General features: G+C 40.7%; 1 long non-coding RNA gene across 2 annotated transcripts in view; it reads right to left on the bottom strand.

The window, feature by feature from the left end:
* The window catches only part of LOC138831334 (uncharacterized), a 155,573-nt gene that overhangs the window by 67,203 nt on the left and 67,705 nt on the right, over positions 1-20,665 (bottom strand). The window contains exon 3 of one of the 2 annotated variants that reach the window (XR_011373248.1): positions 19,886-20,160. The exons of the other annotated variant lie outside the window; for it this stretch is intronic. This is a non-coding gene — a long non-coding RNA (uncharacterized lncRNA). Of the gene's footprint in view, positions 1-19,885; positions 20,161-20,665 lie in introns of those variants that run through there. 2 annotated transcript variants of the gene reach the window in all.

The following is a 20,665-nucleotide window of genomic DNA, read 5'->3' as shown; positions in this document are numbered from 1 at the left end:
AAACCCTATTTATACCATGTTTTCCACAAAAGATAAATTATGATAAGTTAATTAATTTCTATCTTTTTAGAAGAAATGTACTGACATGTGTGTGCATGTGCTAGAGAAAGAGACACGGTGGTTTGTCTTTCTGAACAGGTACATTTTGTGTCCCTTGACATAGTCTGTTATGCTTTTTGTTCTCCAAACTCTAATGACCATTCTCGTTTAAGACCAGATATTATTCAGAGATCACAGCTCAAACTTCTGTCACTCTGAGGCTTAGATACTAAAGTGAACCTTTTTCAAAGTCAAGATAAGGAATCTATGCAAATCAAAATTTCTAACAAGATCTGAGTTCTATCCTTATTTGAAAGTATCATTGGAAAGCAAATCTTTTAGATAAAAGTTTTGATACATGTTCTTTGAAAATAGAGAGTGGTATATTCTCCTGTTTGGGGGGGGGCAGGAAGGCAAGAACAAATGAACATAATTTTTGCTTATCTACTTATCTGATTTCTCCATCTCATGTATTTTACATTCTGCAATAAAGGCTCAGTACTTCCAGGGTACACAAACATGCACACCTCGCTACCATCCAGTAAGCAAAGGAATTTACCCATGTGCAGTTAGGAGCACATGTGCAGTTAGGTCTTGCCTCTGTGACTTAAAACTGACCATCCTCTAGTTTGGGCCATGTTCATGTGTTTAAGCCAATGAACTTCCAGCCTAGAGCAAGAGGCAGAGAAGCGAAGGTATCCATCCCAAGGTGACCTCCGCTGCCCTCCCAACCCCTGCACTCCAGTGAAGAGAGCAGAGATGGATGCATACAGTAAGACTAGAAAGAATTTACAAAACCAGTAAAACTGAGAATTAACTTTGCTGCTTTTTGCTTGGGTAAGGACAAGTCAGGAGAATATACAGTACATGCAATGTTTTCTTAGGACCTAGGAAACAAGCAAGATCTGAATGGAGACCTTTGGGCAAAGCCCCTCAGCTCCTCAGAGCCACTGGTAATAAGAGAGTTAGAGAGAAGCCCAGTGGAGCAAATCCTGAGAAAGAAAGCTCCTTGGGTTGATCAGGGCTTTTCTGCTCCACTAGCTCAGAAATCCTTAAACAGCAAGATTGTGGTGAGGTAGAAAGTAGTCAAAGAAGAGGAAATTCTAGTTCCAGTTGTTTGGCTGACCCTCATCTTCACTGTGACCTTCAGAGCCTACTGTGCTATAGAAGAGATTCCCTCCAATACCACATGATAGAGAAGTGGTCACTGTGGGTTTTCTCATCCATAGGAATGAATTTTTGCTCTAGTGGTGAAGATAGCAGAGCCAGGGCTGCATGGAGTTAGTACCCTCAGAAACATGAATTCAGGTTTTGTAATGGCATGCAACGTTCTGACATCTGCTCATCAGATGCTATATTTGGAATCTTCTCTGACCTACTGTGTTCTTGTTGATGGTATCACCTTCAGGCATCTCATCTGTATGGATCCTTATTCACTCACAGACTTCTACTCTGTCACGTCTGTGGTTGCTTTAATTCATTCCCCAGTACAACCTACCCCCTTCCCCCCCAAAAAAGGAAAAATGCGTTGTGTCTTTCTGGAGAGCATAAAGCATAAGACCTTACAGCTCCCTCTATAAGCAAATTGTTGCATGCTCAGCACTTCCCTCCTTGTGGGTCTGTCACCCCTGCTGGTCTCTTCTCATTGAGCCAATCTCCTCATTCTTTTGCGTTTTCACACTTAACCTCTGAAGCCCCCAGGTTCCTAGTCACCTTACCAGAAGGCCCCTCTCTAAATCTCTTTAGATTTCCTTGGTTCCATCTGAGTTTGTTTGGATCCAACTGGGACATGGGATGTATGTGATTTCTGTTTCTTATTTGCACCTTGTCATGCCTTTCATTTCAGCTGGACTCTGTGTCTGTCCCCAGGTGGGCAGGGAAAATCTTTTATATGTATATTTTTTATTGTAAAGATACTGTACAGAGGGGTTACAGTTATAAGAGCAAGGTAATGAGTACATTCCTATTGAGCATTGTTACCCCCTTCTTTGTTTTTCCCCTAACATCCCCTACCTCCCCACTCCCCAACTCCTCCCTCCCCACCCCCAAGTTGTAAAGTTCTTTTTCAACGTAGTGTCATGTACATCTCATTGCTACAATGGGTCAACCTGTGTCTTATTTCAGCATTTTGTTATTTCCTTTGCCTTCCCTTCTCCAAATTAGAAAAATGTATTTACAAGATGCAGGGCACAAGAATCAAATATAGTGAAAACGGGTACTACCATGGGGAAAGAACATACAAAAGAGACAAAAAAAATCACATAGTACATTATAAGTACATTAAAAACAACAGCAAGAAAGATAAAACCTCTTGTGTCCCTATCTTGGGGTTCATTTCGCTTAACATCATCTTATATGGTCATATGTGCATAGCTTTTGACCTTTTCTGCTTGTCCTAGACATACATTAGTTATTGCAGATAAGAGAAACCATAGGACCTGTGTTTCTTTGGGCCTGGCTTACTTCACTTAATATAATTTTTCCAAGTCTTTCCATTTCCTAACAAATGGGGTGGTGTCATTCTTTCTGATGGAGCCATAGAATTCATATATATATATATATATATATATATATATATATATATATATATATATAATTTTCTTGGTCCATTCATCTACTGAGGGGCAACTGGGTTGGTTCCATATCTTAGCTATGGTGAATAATGCTGCAGTAAACATAGCTGTGCTGGTAGCTTTAGTATGGTCTTGTTTGATTGTTTGTGTAAATGCCTAAAAGTGGGATTTCTGGGTCATAGGGGAGCTCTATGTGTAGTCTTTTTTTTTTTTTTTTTTGCCAGTCATGGGGCCTGGGCCTGGGCCTGGGCACTGTCCCTCAGCTCTTCAGCTCAAGGCTAGTGCTCTACCACTTGAGCCACAGTGCCACTTCTGGCTTTTTCTGCTTTTGTGGTGCTGAGGAATCGAACCCAGGGCCTCATGCATGCAAGGCAAGCACTCTACCACTGAGCTACCTTCCCAGCCCCTTATGTGTAGTCTTTTGAGGAGCTTCCATACTGCTTTCCAAAGCAGCTGAACAAGTTTACACTCCCACCAACAATGCAGTAGGGTTGGGCAGTGATCATATTGCAGTGATCTTGAGATACATGGTTTACATATGATGAATAATGTTTCCAGAATCTGATGGACAAGTTGGTAGGACAGACTTAACTTGGCAGAGAAGAGAGGATATAACTGAAGAAGACCTGAGTGTAGCTAAGGGGGAAAAAAAAAACAGGGACCAGAGTTACCTCCATAGGCTACATTCTCTTTAAAGCTTCCTGTTCAAATGTAATAGAGAACAATAGTGGCTCAGAGCCTTAATAATATCATTTGATGGCTATTTGCTCATTTCCTTCTTTGAGCTCTGAGGCTAGTTCCTAAAGGACATATGTCCTGCAGACATATTTATAGAGGAATTACATCTGAAATAAAGTCTACAAAAATAAAACAAAATAAAATCCAATATTGAAGGCAGGAAGAAAGACTAGCCACTTAGTTGAAGTAGCTCCTGAAATAAATGGGACATTTTGTTCAGTTCTTTTATTGAAGGCAGACCGGAGAAATCAGACACAGTTGGGTCTGGGCAATCAATTCTGGTGTCATTTTGTTAAACCTTTCCCACATTAAGTGAAAAATTAGATAGACACCACCTGGGAGCTAGGAGCTGAGAGGCAGCAGGGGAGAGATGAGGAAAAATCAGAATTTTCTTGAGTCATTTATTCAGTTAGTTTTCCTGGACAACAGAAGACCTTGTGTTAATAAGTATTCATCACTAGAGTTCTAAGTATCATGCACATGAGGGGCATAACATAACACAGGTGTAATCCAACCCATGAATAAAAAGATGTTTTAGCACAGAGCTTAATTATATGCAGCTGGAATTTTGTCCCTCAATCCTGTTGTGGGATTTAATTAATCCTTACCCAGAAGTCAGTCTCTTCAAGGCAAATACTATAGATGGTGAAGAATTATCTCAATGTGGACTACAATCAGATTCTGGCATTTTCCATTTTATTGTCACCAATTGTTTAAGAATTTTGCTGAATGGTTTTATTGAATGTGGGCAATTTGGAATATACACTATAGAATACACTACAAAATTATTCAAATTACTTTAAATGCTATGAAACAAATTTTCACAGGAGGTTGTAATGCCCATATTTATTCTTATTTCATTCCCTTGCATAAGTATTCCTGCTCCATATTTTGAAAATAAAACAAGACTTTGTCTCCACTTAGTATACTGCTTCTTTTTCCCACTACTTGTTCTTCCCTTTACTTTCTTGACTAAGAAGCAACTCACGAGTCTAGCAAGAACTCTCAAAGGAGGAACAACTAGAGGCTGAATGATCTAGATAAAAACACCAAATATCTCTCTCATGTGCTTTCCTCCAACGTATGTCTTTTTTCTCCCTGAAATAGCTCTGCAAGCAAATAGAGTAGACTTGTTTTTATTAAAACTGACAAAAGCTTGAATCAAAGGTCTCTTCCTATTGCTCTTTCATGGTCTGTTTTCTTACCTGTTTCCCTATGCACACAACACACACACACACACACACACACACACACACACACACACACACACACACACACACACACACACACACACACACACACACACACACACACACACACACACACCTCTTCATCTTAATGCTTATGTGTTGAAGGCTTGGTGCCAGCTAATCGCTCTGGATCATGAGAGCCCTAACTTCATCCATGAGTAAGAATTACATGCTCCCTGGAATGAAAGCTAACGGTTGAGCCACCATCTTTGACATTGATACCTTTTACCCCCTACCCCTGCCCCCACTTTACCTATACTGCCAATCCACCATTCACAAGCTGCTAATTACAGTGTCGTATGTTTCATACCCACATCAACCTCCCCCTTCCTACTGTCACTTCTTAGCTTGGCCTCCTCATGTTTCCTTCCCAGACTACTGAAACAAGTCTGGAGTGGAAGTGGCGCTGTGGCTCAAGTGGTAGAGTGCTTGCCTTGAGCTGAAGAGCTCAGGGACAGCACCCAGGCCCAGAGTTCAAGCCCCACGACTGACCAAAAAAAAAAAACAAAAAAAAAAAACCAACTCTGGAGTGGACCCTATGCTTGGACTCTTTCCCACACCTATTGTAACTGATCAGATAATACCATTCTTATTGCCAATATTTATAAATATTTTAAATGCCTCTTCAGCCTGTTTCAGTCTTATATTGAAACAAGCTATTTCCCACTATTATGCTACTTATACTTTTGTCTGAGTTCCTTCTTGTTTCTTCTATATTTCACATTCTGTCAAGGCATCATGGATGCATAATTAACAAAGACAGTCAAGTACTTGTGCCCTACAGATTCAATCCACGGCCCAGTGATGAATTAGGTAGAAAGAGACTCACCCCCATAAGTCTGCTTTCTGATGATGCCTTACTTCCATTATTTCCATTCTGCCTTTAGTGTCCCCTCCACCAAGCCTGGACCTGTGACATCCAAATAAATCCAGATCCCTGCTGGAATCACTTGTAAAAGGGTCACTGTTTTGCTTGACACTCTCACTATTGTCTTCTGAAATTGTACTGGCAAGTTAAAGTGACAGTGCCTCCATGAGAGAGCAAAGATTTCTCCTCTCAGAGGTTCTTAATTATGTGTACCCATTATCAAGCTTTAGAGGGAAAGCTCAAAGACGCTAGGTCTTGGTGAGGCCAAACATGAAGTTTCTCTCACACACATTTGTCAATGCCAGTTCTTTATACAAAATGCTGCTGTGATTCTCTGAAGCAGATGATTGCTCAGGAGTGAAGCTGAAGCATACTCACAGTTTGTTTCCTATTTGACTTTGGGATGGGAGTTTGACCTGTGCAAAGCTCTCAGGGCTGGACAGGTTGGACCCATTCCCATGGCCCTTTAGCTGATTGTGCCACCGTAATAGGCAGCTTTGTTTACTATTTCCTGCTGCCTTGCCCCTTCCCTGTCCATCTCTGCAGGGGGCTGCCAGGCTTATATTGCTTTCCTCTAGCCTGTGGGCACTGTCTTATTTCTCAGACCTCATTTTCTGCTAAACAAAAACAAGTCAGACAATGGCTATACCAAACCTCTAGGAAGCATAGGACAAATGGTGCCCCTGTTTGAGGGAAAAGCAGTCACTAGGTCTTAAGGGTATTGAGAATTGAATTTCAAGCTATTTCCATCTGATTTTGAAGCTGTTGTGCTGGGCTCTGAATTACCTTTGTTCTGCTCCCTGCTGAAGTTGGTGCTTAAGCTCCCAGCTCTGACTCCTCGATGCTCTAAGGGTTACCTGGTAGTTTTTATCCTGGCTAATAATGTTTCTAACTAGTCAGCACCAAAACTAGAAACTTCACAGTTATCCTTACTGAGCCCCTCTTTCTCTATCCCCACCCATCCCATTTGAGGCGAGTGTTGAGGGTTTTGTTTTTAAAACGTCTGTGTGTACAATGTATTTTTTCTATCCACTGACACAGCTAGTGTCTTTCACTGTCTCTCCCCTGAACAAGTAGAATTATTTCTTGATGGTCTCCTTGCCACTAGCCATGCTCCAACCCTTTCCCCTCCTCCTTTTGTGTTCATTCATCTTTATCCTCTGCCTTAGTTCCCGTTGTCTTCTTTGCCCTCCCAGTACTTCCCTGCAAGTAGCATCCCAACTCAAAATTGCTTCAAAATCCCTCTTGGAATATGGATGGTAAGACAACAACCTCATTTGATATGTAACATCTCATTTTCAGATTCCTGATTTGAAAGTAGCAGAGAAGACCTGGCATCAAGCATAGGACATGTCTCACATGGGCTGAGAATTGTCTATTTTGAGAGGTCAAAGAATCTCTCCTTTCCAGTGTCCATGTCTACAGTGTCTGATATGTCCAGAACTACTGAACTACATTATCACGGTCCCCTCCCAGACTCACTCAGACTACTCAGCACCTGGAAGGGAAAGGACTTTTCTCTTTTCACAGATTCTTCATCATTTGGCTTGGAGCAATGTACTTTTTTCTTGTCATTTTCTGTCTTTACTGGAAATTTACAGTAATTCTTGGCTGCTATGCCTTTATTTTCTACAGAATCCAAACTGTGTACTATATGCACACAGGTTCTTGCTTTGTATAATAGAGTTAGAGAAAAACTGTATAAACTGTTTGAACATATAGATCTCTAGGTCTTTCCCCACAAGATTGCGACTGGTTCTCTGGCAAACATGGATATATCCTTCTGTGTTCATATGTGAGGTAGAAAAAAGACACCCCTTGATTTGCCACGGAAAATAAACTATCAGCTTTTCTCTCACTGGCCCTCTGACAGCCAGGTCCAAATATGTAGACTGTAGACATTCAATGTAGTCATGTTGATTTGCCAGTATGACTCACACATAAAGGGCTTACTTAACATCTTTAACCAAACTGACAGAATATAATTTGCCTTTGTGTGAGCATGGTCATGAAATGATGGCCCCTGGTCCCCTAAGCATTCAAGAAATGAGAAATACTACCAGGAAGAATGACAGCTGAAGAAGAACATTCACACATTCCCGTGGTAGTTGCATAAATTGTGCACGGCAGCACAATTTAGAGGTTGTCTGGGATTGCATTTAACATGGTAAAGCTTAGTGGAAAATCTAGAGCAGCATTTGTCCGATGAATCCCAGAAATCCTTAGAAAAGTGCTGATTCCTCTACAGATTTTAATTTAGTAGATCAACTGGGTCTATGAAATGTAAGAATCATTATTTTTAATAAATTCTCCAGATAATACTTATGATCAGACAATACTTGGGAATGGTGTTTCAAAGAAAGAAAACGAATCGATGCATTGGAAAGAAGAAAGCTGTCAAGGCCTGGGTAAGGATTTAGCACAGACATTGGATCATGGTATAGAAAATCCTTTGGAAATAAATGTACTGGAAGGTTGTACCTGCCTCTCTAACCCCCAACACACCTACACTAATTTTAGTCCAATGTGGTATGGTATTGAAATAGTCTTCTTGGGTTAAATCAATACCTTGGGCTTTCAGTTTTTTCTCTCTTCTTGGAACTCTCTCTAAAGAGATAACTTGGGTGATTGAGGAACATACCTGCAGGGTATGGGGGAAAGAGGGACCTCTTCCCTGCTACTGTCATCTGTTAGTAGAGCTAGGTCTGTTTTTGCTGTTGATATCTGTGGTTGGCAGCCTTATGATTTTTTTTTTCTTGTGCTGATCCAAGGTCTCTTCCTGCCAACTCTTTTGCTCTTCGGTTTTCCTGACATTTAAATTGCTTTGGGTTTTCCTACATCTGCCACATGCCTCTGCTTGTACAGCTTTGAAATGATTGTTTGTGACCTCTTTATTTCAGGCCCTACAGTTTTTTCAACCTATTACCACACTAAACAGAAACCGAGAGAGCTTTAGAAATCACACAGAATGCCTTTTCTTACTTGACTGGGCCTCCTATTCTTCTAAATGTGCTGGGCCTCATCTCCATGAAGTCTCTTTGCCCAGGAACTCCTAAGCCTGTTCAGGGACCCAACTTAAGTAGCTGTGCATGGATATCTAGGATAAGGATCTCAGGTTCTGACTTTCTACTTCTCTCTCTCTCTCTCTCTTAGCTCTGTACTCTGCCCACCTGCACAATACTTGGCAGAATTCCTTTACTTTCTATTATTCTCTGACCTTTTCTTATATAAAACTATGATTCCTGACTAGCTTCTTTTTTAAATGGAGCCAAGTTAATGTAGCATATCCTTTCCTAATAATGTTATCATCTCTGATGTTGTACTGTGAATTCCTAACTGGAGATTTAGAGAGGGATTTAAATTTTCCTCTAACTCCTCTGATGGACCCATAACCTATCTGACCTGAAGAGGGGAAATGTCATATATTCAGAAAAATGAAAAATCTCACAACAGTTAAGAAAATTACCTTTTTATCCTAATGAGATTAAAAAGAGACTTTAATTTTATTTTCAGTTTACTGTGTTGGGATGGCAATTTTTAGTTTCTGTTCCTTCATTCGAGACAAATTTCTAAAACAGTTAAAATCAGATATTTGAGATCTCCTTTGTTTTTTCTCCCAAAGAAAACATTTAACAGGGAGGATTGCAGGAAATATCACCTACATTTTCTCAGACAGGGACGGAATAATCAAGAGAACACTGAAAACAAAGGTAAGTGAGGTTCCTTCAACCTCTGGACTTTAGTTACATATCTGATGGAGGTTAGTGGTAAAACAACAAAGGTTGGAAGGACTGGTTAAAACAAATATATAGATGATGAGTCAAACCCTAACTCCTGATTTAGATCTTCATGAAAAATTAGTTTTAGTTTATGTATGGTTAAGAAGCATTGACCCCATAGACATAAGGGAGGAAATTTCTGAAAGTCAACCTATGCCTTTGGTTTCCACTTTTCTTTACCAGACTCTGGTGTCAAACTCTGGCCATCTTCAAGCTTCAGGACCTTTTTTTTTTTTTTTTCAGTCCACAGGTTTGAACTCAGGGCCTAGGTACTATCCCTGAGCTTGTTTTGTTTAAGATTAGCTTTCTAGGGCTGGGAAGGTGGCTCAGTGGTAGAGCGCTTGCCTTGCATGCCTGAGGCCTTGGGTTCGATTCCTCAGCACCACATAAACAGAAAAAGCCGGAAGTGGCGCTGTGGCTCAAGCGGTAGAGTGCTCACCTTGAGCTGAAGAGCTGAGGGACAGCGCCTAGGCCCAGAGTTCAGGTCCACAACCAGCAAAAAAAAAAACAGATTAGGGGCTGGGAAGATGGCTCAGTGGTAGAGCGCTTGCCTTGCATGCATGAGGCCCTGGGTTCGATTCCTCAGCACCACATAAGCAAAAACAAAAAAGCCGGAAGTGGTGCTGTGGCTCAAGTGGTAGAGCACTAGCCTTGAGCTGAAGAGCTGAGGGACAGTGCCCAGGCCCAGAGTTCAGGCCCCATGACCGGACCCAAAAAAAAAAAAAAAAAAAAAAAAAAAAAACAGATTAGCTTTCTACCACTTGAGCCACAGCCCCATTACTGGAATTTTGGTGATTAATTGGATTAAGAATCTCACAGACTTTTCTGCCTAGGCTGTCATCAAACTCCGATCCTCAGATCTCAGTCTCCTGAGTAGCTAGGATTATAGCTGTGAGCTACTGGCACCCAGCCTGGGGTCCTTATTATTTATCTGAAGCTCCCTGAACAACCCCAAACTCTAGGCTCTTCTTAACTTCTTTCAAATAGTACCATATATCTCTCCCCACCCTCAGGTTTATCTGAGAAATTAGCTGCTCTAGGAAGGTTTTGCTTACAAATGAGAAAAAGTACATTCAAATGAGCACCTGCAATAAGACAGAAAGTACTAGCTCATGTGGCTTGCCTCTGCCCATAGTGCCTAGCGAATACCTCCATATTTTTGTTGTGCTGCTCTCTGTATTAAATTCATTCCAAGTCAGACAGTCTCCTTGTAGTTATTCTATAAGCTCCAGACTTACCTTGCAACCTCAGGTGAAAACAGAGGTTCTCATTCCTGGAAGCTACAAGGAATGTCCAACATTTCCAAACTTATGTCTCCTACCCAACTTTAAACCCATTGTTATGGCCAAGAAGCACAGAATGGCTTGCTTGCACAGCAGTGAACATGTACTCTGATGGTAGTTCAAATAAAGAAAAACCAAGATGTTATTACCAGATAGAAAGGACTAACTTCAAGCAGGATCAAAGTAACAAACCACCACACTGGGTAACACATACATAAAAGATAAGGTTAATGCACCACCCTTTTCAAGGCATTCAGACCTTTCAACCAAAGCAAATGCACAGGTTGCCATAGACAATTTCCCTTGGGCAACAGAAGTGGCTCCAAGTCCATGAACACAGGTCTACCGTTTTAAAGGTAGAAATGCTTTGCAGATTAAGAATGGAAGATGTTTGAACCCAAGATTTTCTATCTCAGAAGCTATGGTTTCTTTATGTCCCCTTCATTACTTGGGTGTTGCTAATATGATAGTATTTAGAGAGGGATTTATGAAGTAGTTGGGTGGTGAGAGTTCTTTCCTTGTTAGTGAGATTAAGGCCCTGAGAAAAGAGGCTTCATACTGCATTTAGGTAGCTTGCTCTTGTGTTGTGTAAGGTCATGGTGTTCCTCTTCTGAACACTTACTACCAAACAGTTTAAGTTGCTGGAGTCCTGATGTGAGCTCCAATCCTCTAGAACTGTGTGAAATACATTTCTCTTCTTTATAAATTATCGAGTTTCAGATGTGTTATAGCAGAGAAAAACTGACTAAGAAAATAGCCATTATTATTTATTATTACCCACTGTGCCTTCTCTATCTTTATGTTTAGATACTAGCAGATACTTGGAGCATGGTTGAAGTTTATTACATTTTTGTTGAATGAATGAGTAAATAAATGATTATGTCTTTGTTGTAAGTGCTTGAGATGTGATGAAGTAAATTTATCGGCTCCCCTAGTGTTTCATTAACTCAGAAGGCTTTGTGTTAATGCATTCTGTCCCTTGCTGAACATCTTTATAATTATGTAATCACAGTTCTCTCTGTGAAATCTAATGTTCCAGAGAAGTTAACATAAAAATAGTCCATGGAGAGGGATGCAATTGAAGGCAAACATAGCAAAGGTAACAACAATAAAACTCCCATCTTAGTAAGAACATTACATTTGAATTGGTCACTAGTGCTTGGGTTTTGTTGTTAGTATCATTTTTTAATTAGAGTCCTGTAGGATATTGACATCAAAGTCAAATTTGTGTTTGCTGTAAAGGATTGCTTCTTTAAACTCTTAGGTTGCAAAACTGATGCTGGATTAAGGAGTAATCACTTTCAATTGTTAGATAGATTGCCCAAAAATATATTGTGTCAAATTATGTCGTTATGTAGTGTCACTCTAAAATTTAGACATTTAAAACAAAGAATTAATTTTTCCCATGAATTTGCAATAACTACTGTAAGGAAATATTTTGAGTACCAGGAGTAGGAATAAAGAAAAGAGCTTAGCCAGGCGCCAGTGACCTTGAGCCGAAGAGCCCAGAGTTCAAGACCCATGACCAACAAAAAGAAAAAGAAAAAAAAAAGAGCTTAGAGAGTAAACTTTGGAGTAAAAAAACAAAACAATAACAACAACAGAAAGAGCTGAAAGGCAAACGCTACAACCAAACAACTGGTTTTATTCAAGAGGAAAACCTGAGAGAGGCAACCAAGTCTCCTCCTGGCTGAAGATAAAGTGGTGCCACTCCCCTTACAACTAGGGTCCCTTTAAATACTAGGCAGAAAAAATGAAATGGGGTGGAAGGGCAGGTAGAAGCAGGGTGAGATGGAGGCAGGTAGTTGAGCAATGCTACTTATTTGTTTATTTTTGTCAGTCATGGGGCTTGAACTCTGGGCCTAGGCACTGTCCCTCAGCTCCTCAGCTCAAGGCAAGCACTCTACCACTTGAGCCACAATGCCACTTCTGGTTTTCTGGTAGTTTATTGGAGATAAGAGTCCCATGGACTTTCCTGCCCAGGCTGGCTTTGAACCATGATCCTCAGAGCTCAGCCTTCTGAGTAGCTAGGATTATAGGCATGAGTCACCAGTGCCTGGCTAGCAATGTTATTTTGACTGAGGAGTTTCAAGGTCTCAGCAGCATCTATGCTTGGCAGGAGTGTCAGAGTCAGACACGGCCTTGGTCTCATGCTCTCTTCCAAAATGACTGGGAGTATTACTCCAGGGGGAGGGGAAGGAAGATGATTTAGTGGTGGGTTGGCAACAAGAACATTTCTAAGACAAGGCCACATCAAGGCGAAAGGTGTGTTCATTCAGTTCAAATTATTTTCCATCATCTAGGGGCTCATCAAGGTCAGCTGCTCTGCTCCACATGGAGGTGCACTTCATGAAGTCTTACTAAGAAGTCTTGAAGGTTGATGTTGTGAACTGAGATGTCAGGAAGGATGTAAGCCAGGGACCTTGCTTCCTTTCCACATGGGTCTGTTCATCTACAGCTCATGTTCTCTTACAATAGGATTCTTGCATCTTAAGTTTGAGGATCTGAAGTGAAGTGAAAATACGATGTTTTTTTCTCTGAACTTGGTTAATTAAAGCAGTCACGATGCTTGTAGAGAGGGAGAATGGACCTGCATCTCAATAAAGATGTGAAAGAATAAATATTAGGAGCAAGATTTTTAAAAATCATGATGTCATTCTTGAGTCTCATATAAAGCTTCACTGACAGATTGATTTGAAATAATAATCAGTTTGTGAGGTCATCAAAAAACAGATAAATCTCTATTGTTAGATGTTTCCCTTGTATTCAAGTAATATGGCTCCAATCATTGTGTGTGTGTGTGTGTGTGTGTGTGTGTGTGTGTGTGAGAGAGAGAGAGAGAGAGAGAGAGAGAGAGAGAGAGAGAGAGAGAGAGAGAGAGAGAGAGAGAGAGAGAGAGAGAGAGAGAGAGAGAGAGAGTATGTCCTGGGGCTTGAACTCAGGGTCTGGGCACTGTCCCTGAGTTTCTTTTGCTCAAGGCTAGCACTTTACCACTTGAGCCACAGTGCCACTTCTGCTTTTTCTGTGTATGTGGTTCTGAGGAATCAAACCCAGGGCTTCAAGCATGTGAGGCAAGCACTCTACCACTAAGCCACATTCCCAGCCTGGCTCCAATTATTTTGTGGAACTATTTCTAAGATATATGAATTCCCTTTAGGATCAGTGTTAAAGAACTTGTATAGAACCAGATGGATCTGGTCAGTGCAGATCTGGTCAATGGTCAATTGCAGAACTCAGCTAGAATTTGATTCATGGCCACAATACCTTTCAGTCAGTCAAGTGATGCTTACCACTTTAGTATGAAAATTGGATCTAAGTCAGAGCATTTTAATTCTTGCTAAAAATAAAAAGTCCAAAACAATTCAATGTACAACTCTTTATAGTGTCTCCTTGCTTGGGTTATTTGGGGGTTTGGTTGATTAAGCACAAAGTGGACACATAAGCATTTTCCTTTGAAAACAGTGAAGCTATTCAGTACCTCCCCAGGAAACTAAACTTGTTTTTTATGAGTTTGAGTATCCTTCTGGGACAAAAATACCATGTAATCTGCTTGTCCTCTGCCAGAGTTGGGAGCCCTACACAGATTTAAGAATGGGGGCAGGGGGTATAGGAGAGAATAGGAGTGCTTTTATTTATCTTTAATCTTTTTGTTTACTGTAATCAGAAATGTTTTAGCTGCCTTCACAGTATAATATTTATTCATCTACCATACCATACCATGCTGTAAAATGGATTTGAAAAGTCTTTTTTTGGAGGGAGGGGCCTGGGGAGGGGGGAGGCCCAGTGTAATCTAGGATATAGCAGGAAATAAAGCACCATTTTGTTTTACTCTTTTTGCTGTTCCTCTACCACTCTGGGATGACCTCTCTGGGCATTTTTCATGAATTAAAAGTGCTGGTCATCATGCTAGGTTCACACCTGGTTCCCAACCCCTAGTAGAAATTCTGTAGCGCTAGGGTATAGTGGGAAGGGGGACAAAGAACAGCGTGAACACTGTTACTGGTCTTTGTCCCTCCAAGATACAAATTTGGTGGCTTGGGAATGGTAAAATCCTACAACATCCTGTTTTCCTATGGAGAACCTTTTATTTGCCAAAAAAAAAAATGTGTGTATTTGTCCTGGATATTGAATAAAGCAAGCTTTCTAACCACAAATAGGCAATCTCACTGTGCGTGAAATGCCAGTCTTTACGTTTGGCCAAGATCAGGTGATGTAGGTTTGGATTCCCAGCCTTTTCTTTTCTCATGGGTTGACACTGCCCTGAAATGTTCTATTCTTTGAGCACAAATTAAACCAATGTTGGTAGAAAAGCCTGTTCATTGCCTTGTATGATGGTGACAAAATGTCAGGCCTTCTGAAAAGGTAAAATGCAACCGTGGTATAGCTCCTTTTCAGAAACACCCACAAGCAATTTTTCAAAAGGACTGAAAGAATTCCAGTTTGAGATTATTGTTAATTAATTTTGAATTAATGATTCTGAAAGATATAATTATGAATAGCTAGGTCTTGGAGTCATACCAACTTTATTCATAGCAAGAAGCAAATATTACTGCCTTTGAAATGCATTGTTCCTGTATTTTCAGGCTTGGATATACTTTGAATCTACCTCCACATAATTGTCATATAAATAAAGTTATTAACTATTCCCTCTTTAACTTTATACATTTCTTGTGCTAGTGTGTTTCTATTTTAATCTACCTATTCTTTTAAATATCAGATCTCAAAATACAGTGCATAAAGATCTAGGGGTTTTCTTTTTTTAAAAAAAATAACAAGCAAGCTATGAAGAATATCTATCTTGAATACTTGCTTCAATACCTTCTTCATTGTGTTCTAATATGGACCCATAAGGGTGAGAAGTTGTATCCTTGGTTTAGTTGCCCTTTCTTCTTAGATGAAGTAAGAATCTTTCTTGCTACTAGGAAATGAATTTAATTTTCTTTATTTTGCTTGCTGTTTCAAGTATCTGTCCTATGATTCAAGGCTTTACATTTATTTATTTATTTACTTACTTACTTTTTTTTTTTTGGTGCTGGTCCTGGGGCTTGAACTTAGTGCCTGGGTGCTGAGCTTTTTGGCTTAAGGCTACCACTCTACCACTTGAGCCAAAGATCCACTTCCAGTTTTTCTGGTGGTTAATTGGAGGTAAGAGTCTCACAATCTTTCTTGTCTGGGCTGACAGGGTGTCCCATTGCTTTATGCATATACAGCAGCCACTGAGATTTCCTCTTCATGGATCATTCCCTTTATTAATATGCATTGTCCTTCCGTGTCTCTTTGTACTAATTTTTTTTGTGGGTCATGGGGCTTGAACTCTGGGCCTGGGTGCTGTCCTTCAGTGACTCAGCTGAAGGCGAGCAGCCACAGCACCACTTCTGGTCTTCTGGTGGTTTTCTGGAGATAAGAATCTCACAGGCGGGCTGGGAAGGTGGCCCAGTGGTAGAGTGCTTGCCTTGCATGCATGAGGCCCTGGGTTCGATTCCTCAGCACCACATAAGCAAAAAGCCGGAAGTGGCACTGTGGCTCAAGTGGTAGAGCGCTAGCCTTGAGCTGAAGAGCTGAGGGACAGCGCCCAGGCCCAGAGTTCAGGCCCCACAACCGGACCCCCTCCCCAAAAAAAAAAAAAGAATCTCACAGGCTTTCTTGCCCAACCTGGCTTTGAACTGCAATCCTCAGATCTCAGCTTCCTGAGTAGCTAGGATTACAGGCGTGAGCCACCAGCACCCGGCATCTTTGTACTAATTTTAATGAGAAGTCTATGTTATTAGTTAACAGTATGGCTATTTCTGCCTTCTTGCAAGATTTCATGCATTTACATGAAAGATCTTTTTCCATCCTTTCACTCAGAATTTGTGTTTATCTTTGACTGTGAGATGAGTTTCTTGGAGACAACAAATGTTTGGATTCTATTTTTTGTTCCAATCTGCTGCTCTAAATCTTTTGGTTGGGGAGTTGAGCTTGTTGATCTTAAACATTACAATGAAGAAATATCTCATGTTTCCTAACATTTTATTGTTTTCCTCTAGCTTGCTTCTTTAGTCTTCTTGTGTTTGCTAAACTAGTTTTCTAGTGATTTTTATTCACTGTGTGTTTCCTTGATGTTTATTGCCTTCTTCAGATAGTATGCTTTCCTGTAATATCTTTTGTAGTGTTGGTTCCATGTTCATGAATTTCTTTAATTTTTATTTCTTGTGAAGGTTTTAGTTTCTCCATCAATTGTGAATGTTAGCTTTGCTGGGTATGCTAGTTTAGGTTGACAATTGTTATTGTTCAGAACCTGAATTATACCACTCCAAGATTTCTTTGCATTCAGAGTCTAATATTCTTTCTGTTGTAATAATGTTTGCTGCATTTAAAAATAATTCTTTGTTTTTCTAAATTCAAAGTTTTCACAATGATGTGTCTCAAAGAATTTATTCTTTGATCCTGTTTTCTAGGAGTTCTGTATGCCTCTGTCAGGTGGGTGAAATTCTCTCTTGAGATTGAGCACATTTATTAGTATTATTTTGTGAAATAGGTATTCAGTGCCTTTAGTTTACAATTTTCCCTTGTTTAATCCCAAGATTTTGTCTTTTAGTAAAACTGCCAATTATTTTTTTTTAATTGTATTTTATTTTATTTGAGAACATACTGTACAGAGGGGCTACAATTACATGGGCAGGATAATGCATACATTTCTTACCAAGCATTGCAGCCTCCTCCTTTGTTTACCCTTCACTTCCCTTCCCCCCCTCCCCCCTCCCCCCACCCAATTTTACCCCCCCCCACCCAATTATACCCCCCTCCCCCCCCACACCGACATTGTAAAGCTGGTTTTGACATGACATTTTGTACTTCTCATTGTTGCAACAGGTCCACCTGAATCCTTAAACGACTTGTTTGTCCCCATCTCCTCCACATGTTATACTGACATCAAATATAGTGAAAGCGGGGGTTACACTGTGGGGGAGGGACATACAAAGCAACAAAGAAATAATCTTATAAATGCGTTAGAAACACATGCATGAAAGAAACGAAAACATTAAAATACATATTTAAGGGTTCATTTTCCTAACATCACATTATCTGACCTTTTCTGCTTGACTCATACCTATACTAGATATTGCAAATAAGGGAAACCATGGGACCTATGCTTCTTTGGGCCTGGCTTACTTCACTTAATATAATTTTTTCCAAACCTTTCCATTTCCTAACAAATGGGGAAATGTCATTCTTTCTGATGGAGGCATAGAATTCCATTGTGTATATATACCACATTTTCTTGATCCATTCATCTACTGAGGGGCATCTGGGTTGGTTCCATATCTTAGCTATGGTAAATAATGCTGCAATAAACATAGTTGTGCTGGTAGCTTTAGTGTGGTCTTGTTTGTAAACATTTGGGTAAATGCCCAAAAGTGGGATTGCTGGATCATAGGGGAGATCTATGTGAAGTCTTTTGAGGAACCTCCATACTGCTTTCCAAAGTGGTTGAACATGTTTACATTCCCACCAACAATGAAGTAAGGTTCCTTTCTGTCCTCCAGCATCTGTTGTTGTTAGAGTTCTTGATTTTTGCTGTTCTAACTGGAGTGAGGTGATATCTCAATGTTGTTTTGATTTGCATTTCTTTTATGGCTAGGGATGTTGAACATTTCTTCATGTGTCTATTGGCCATCCTTCTTTCTTCTTCAGAGAAGCTTCTCTTTAAGTCTTTCGCCCACTTATTTATTGGGCAGTTGTTTCTTTGAGGATTTGTTGTTGGGTGGTTTAATTTTTTGAGTTCCAAGTATATTTTAGATATGAGACCCTTGTCCGTTGTATGGCTAGTAAAGATCTTCTCCCAATCGGTGGGCTTTCTATTGATCTTGCCAGCTATGTCATTTGCCCTGCAGAAGCTCTGCAATCTTATGCAATCCCATTTGTCCAACCTTTCTTTGATTTGTTGTGCTTCCGGGTCTCTATTCAGAAAATTTTGACCTGAGCCAAGGAGACCTAGGGTTTCTCCTATTCCATCCTGTAATGTTTTCAGAGTGTCTGCTTTGAGTTCAAGGTCTTTGATCCATTTGGAGTTGATTCTGGTGAAACTGCCAATTCTTGAATGTCCCTTTGGTATGTTCTGAATGGTTTTTTTTCCATGCCTTTGATATTTTCTTCTAATTCCTCCACTTTCTCCTCAAGACCGGATACCCTGTTTTCTACTTCATTTATTCTATTTCCTATGCTTTCCACTGTGCTTTGCAACCGGGAGATAGAGCTTTCATGCTTCCAAGTTCCTTGTTGATGTCATTTCTCATGTGTCTACCTCCTTGTTAACTTCAATTTGATTCCCTTCATTGAGGTTTGCAAAGGTTCTGTCTTGTTAATGTTATCTTGTATGTCCTGCCTTTTGATCATCATGGTCATCATTTCCTCTCTGTATTCTTCTATTTGTTTGTGGATCTGCCCTTTTATTTCACTGGTCAATGATCTCATCATCATTTTAATGATTTTTTTGTTCTCTCTTTTCTTATGTGGTCTCACTAAAGTCCTCCCTTGAGTCTTTGACTTTTGTGATCTTTCACAGTGAGTTGTGAATCTGGGTTCAAGGTTTGTAGAGGCTGTTAAGATTAGGTATTAGGTTCAGGGGTGATGGATTTGTGTCCCTTGGAGAGGTGTGGGCAGGTTTGGGGGTCTATCTGAGTGCAATGTTTTTTTTTTTTTTTTTGTCGGTTGTGGGGCCTGAACTCTGGGCTTGGGCGTTGTCCCTCAGCTCTTCAGCTCAAGGCTAGTGCTCTACCCCTGAGTGCAATCTTTGGCACTGTGTCTGGCACATGTTATATCCAGGGATGCATGGTCGGGGCTTTTGGGCCCAGTTAGGCACAAATCGTGGTACTGTGGGCTGTCAGTGGCATTCTGCATAAGGATGTTCAGGCAGGCTTCAGGAGTGGTTGGGCATAGACACCCCCCCCCCCCGCTCAGTGGTGTCAATGAGGGCATTTTATGCAGAAAAACACAGATGGGTTTTGGGGAGCCGGCTGGTGCAGATCCCAGGTACTGTGGGTAGGAGTATCCTAAATAGGGATGCCCCAGAGGACTTTTTTTGGCTGTCTGGGCATAACCCTTAACATTGGGTGATGGTTTCTCACATAAGAGTGCACACAAGCTTTTGGGTCCCAGAGGCCAACGGTTGCCACCTGGAAATGTAATGGTAGGATTTGGGGTCTGGCAGGGTACAGACCTGTGGCACTCTGCTTCGCCTGTGGTATCTGCATGTATGGGATTGTAGAGGCTCCTGTGTCTGCTTTCTGGTGTTAAGAGTCCCACCAAGTCTGTCTTCGGGGACCTGCCAAGACTGGTCGAGTGTTAGAGGTCTCATAGAGATTGTTTACAGAGATAGAGGCCCGGCTGAGACCATTCCTGGGGTTAGAGGCCCTGCCAAGATCATTCCCCAAGCATGAGGCCCCACAGCCTCTGTTCCAGCATGAGGCGACCCACGGAGTTTGTTTCCAGGGTTAGAGGACCCACCAGACTTTTGTAGCTACCTCATAGCGTCATTTTGTCTCTGAAAATGGCATTCCTGGTACGTGAGGCTGTGGCTGCCTTATCCAGTTCTTAGATTCAACTTCTGGAACCCAAGTATATTGTTGCTGTCTGCTAGTGAGGTTGAATCTTAGTTGAGTTGAGGGTAGTAAAGGGAAAAAAAGAGGGAGGAAAGGAAAAGAAAAAAAATAGTTCTCTGGTCAGAGCCTGTACAGTTCAACCTTAGTGAATGCCTGCTTCAATTTCTGTATGTTTGTTTCCCCTCTTGTGGACTTAAATTTCAATCTTCCTGGTTGGTGCCAAATTCTGATTATTTCTACTTGTTAAATGTGGTCTCTTGAAGTGGAATTCTGTGCTAGAGGCTCAAGTTAATCCCTGTCACTAATCTGCCATCTTGATTCATCCTCTTGTTTTCTTATTTTTTAATTTTAACTTCAATGTGAATCTTCCTTTGCAAAGTCAAGTTGTTTTGACTAACTAGATTGGGTGAACAAAGACTTCACCATGCTTTCAAATTCTGAGCTACATCTTGAAAAATAACCCCATAATATTTTTCAGGAGCTCCATGGAAACGGCCAAGGTTAGCAGGAGGTAAAAGAAAGACTGGGAAGAATGAAAGAAGGGGAACCAGGTG

This window comes from Dipodomys merriami, unplaced genomic scaffold (assembly GCF_024711535.1).
Source record: "Dipodomys merriami isolate MVZ:Mamm:240054 unplaced genomic scaffold, mDipMer1.0.p SCAF_192, whole genome shotgun sequence".
In the NCBI taxonomy this organism is placed as follows: Eukaryota; Metazoa; Chordata; class Mammalia; order Rodentia; family Heteromyidae; genus Dipodomys; species Dipodomys merriami.
The sequence above is the reverse complement of the archived record's forward strand: the minus strand, read 5'-3'. Positions and strand labels throughout refer to the sequence as shown.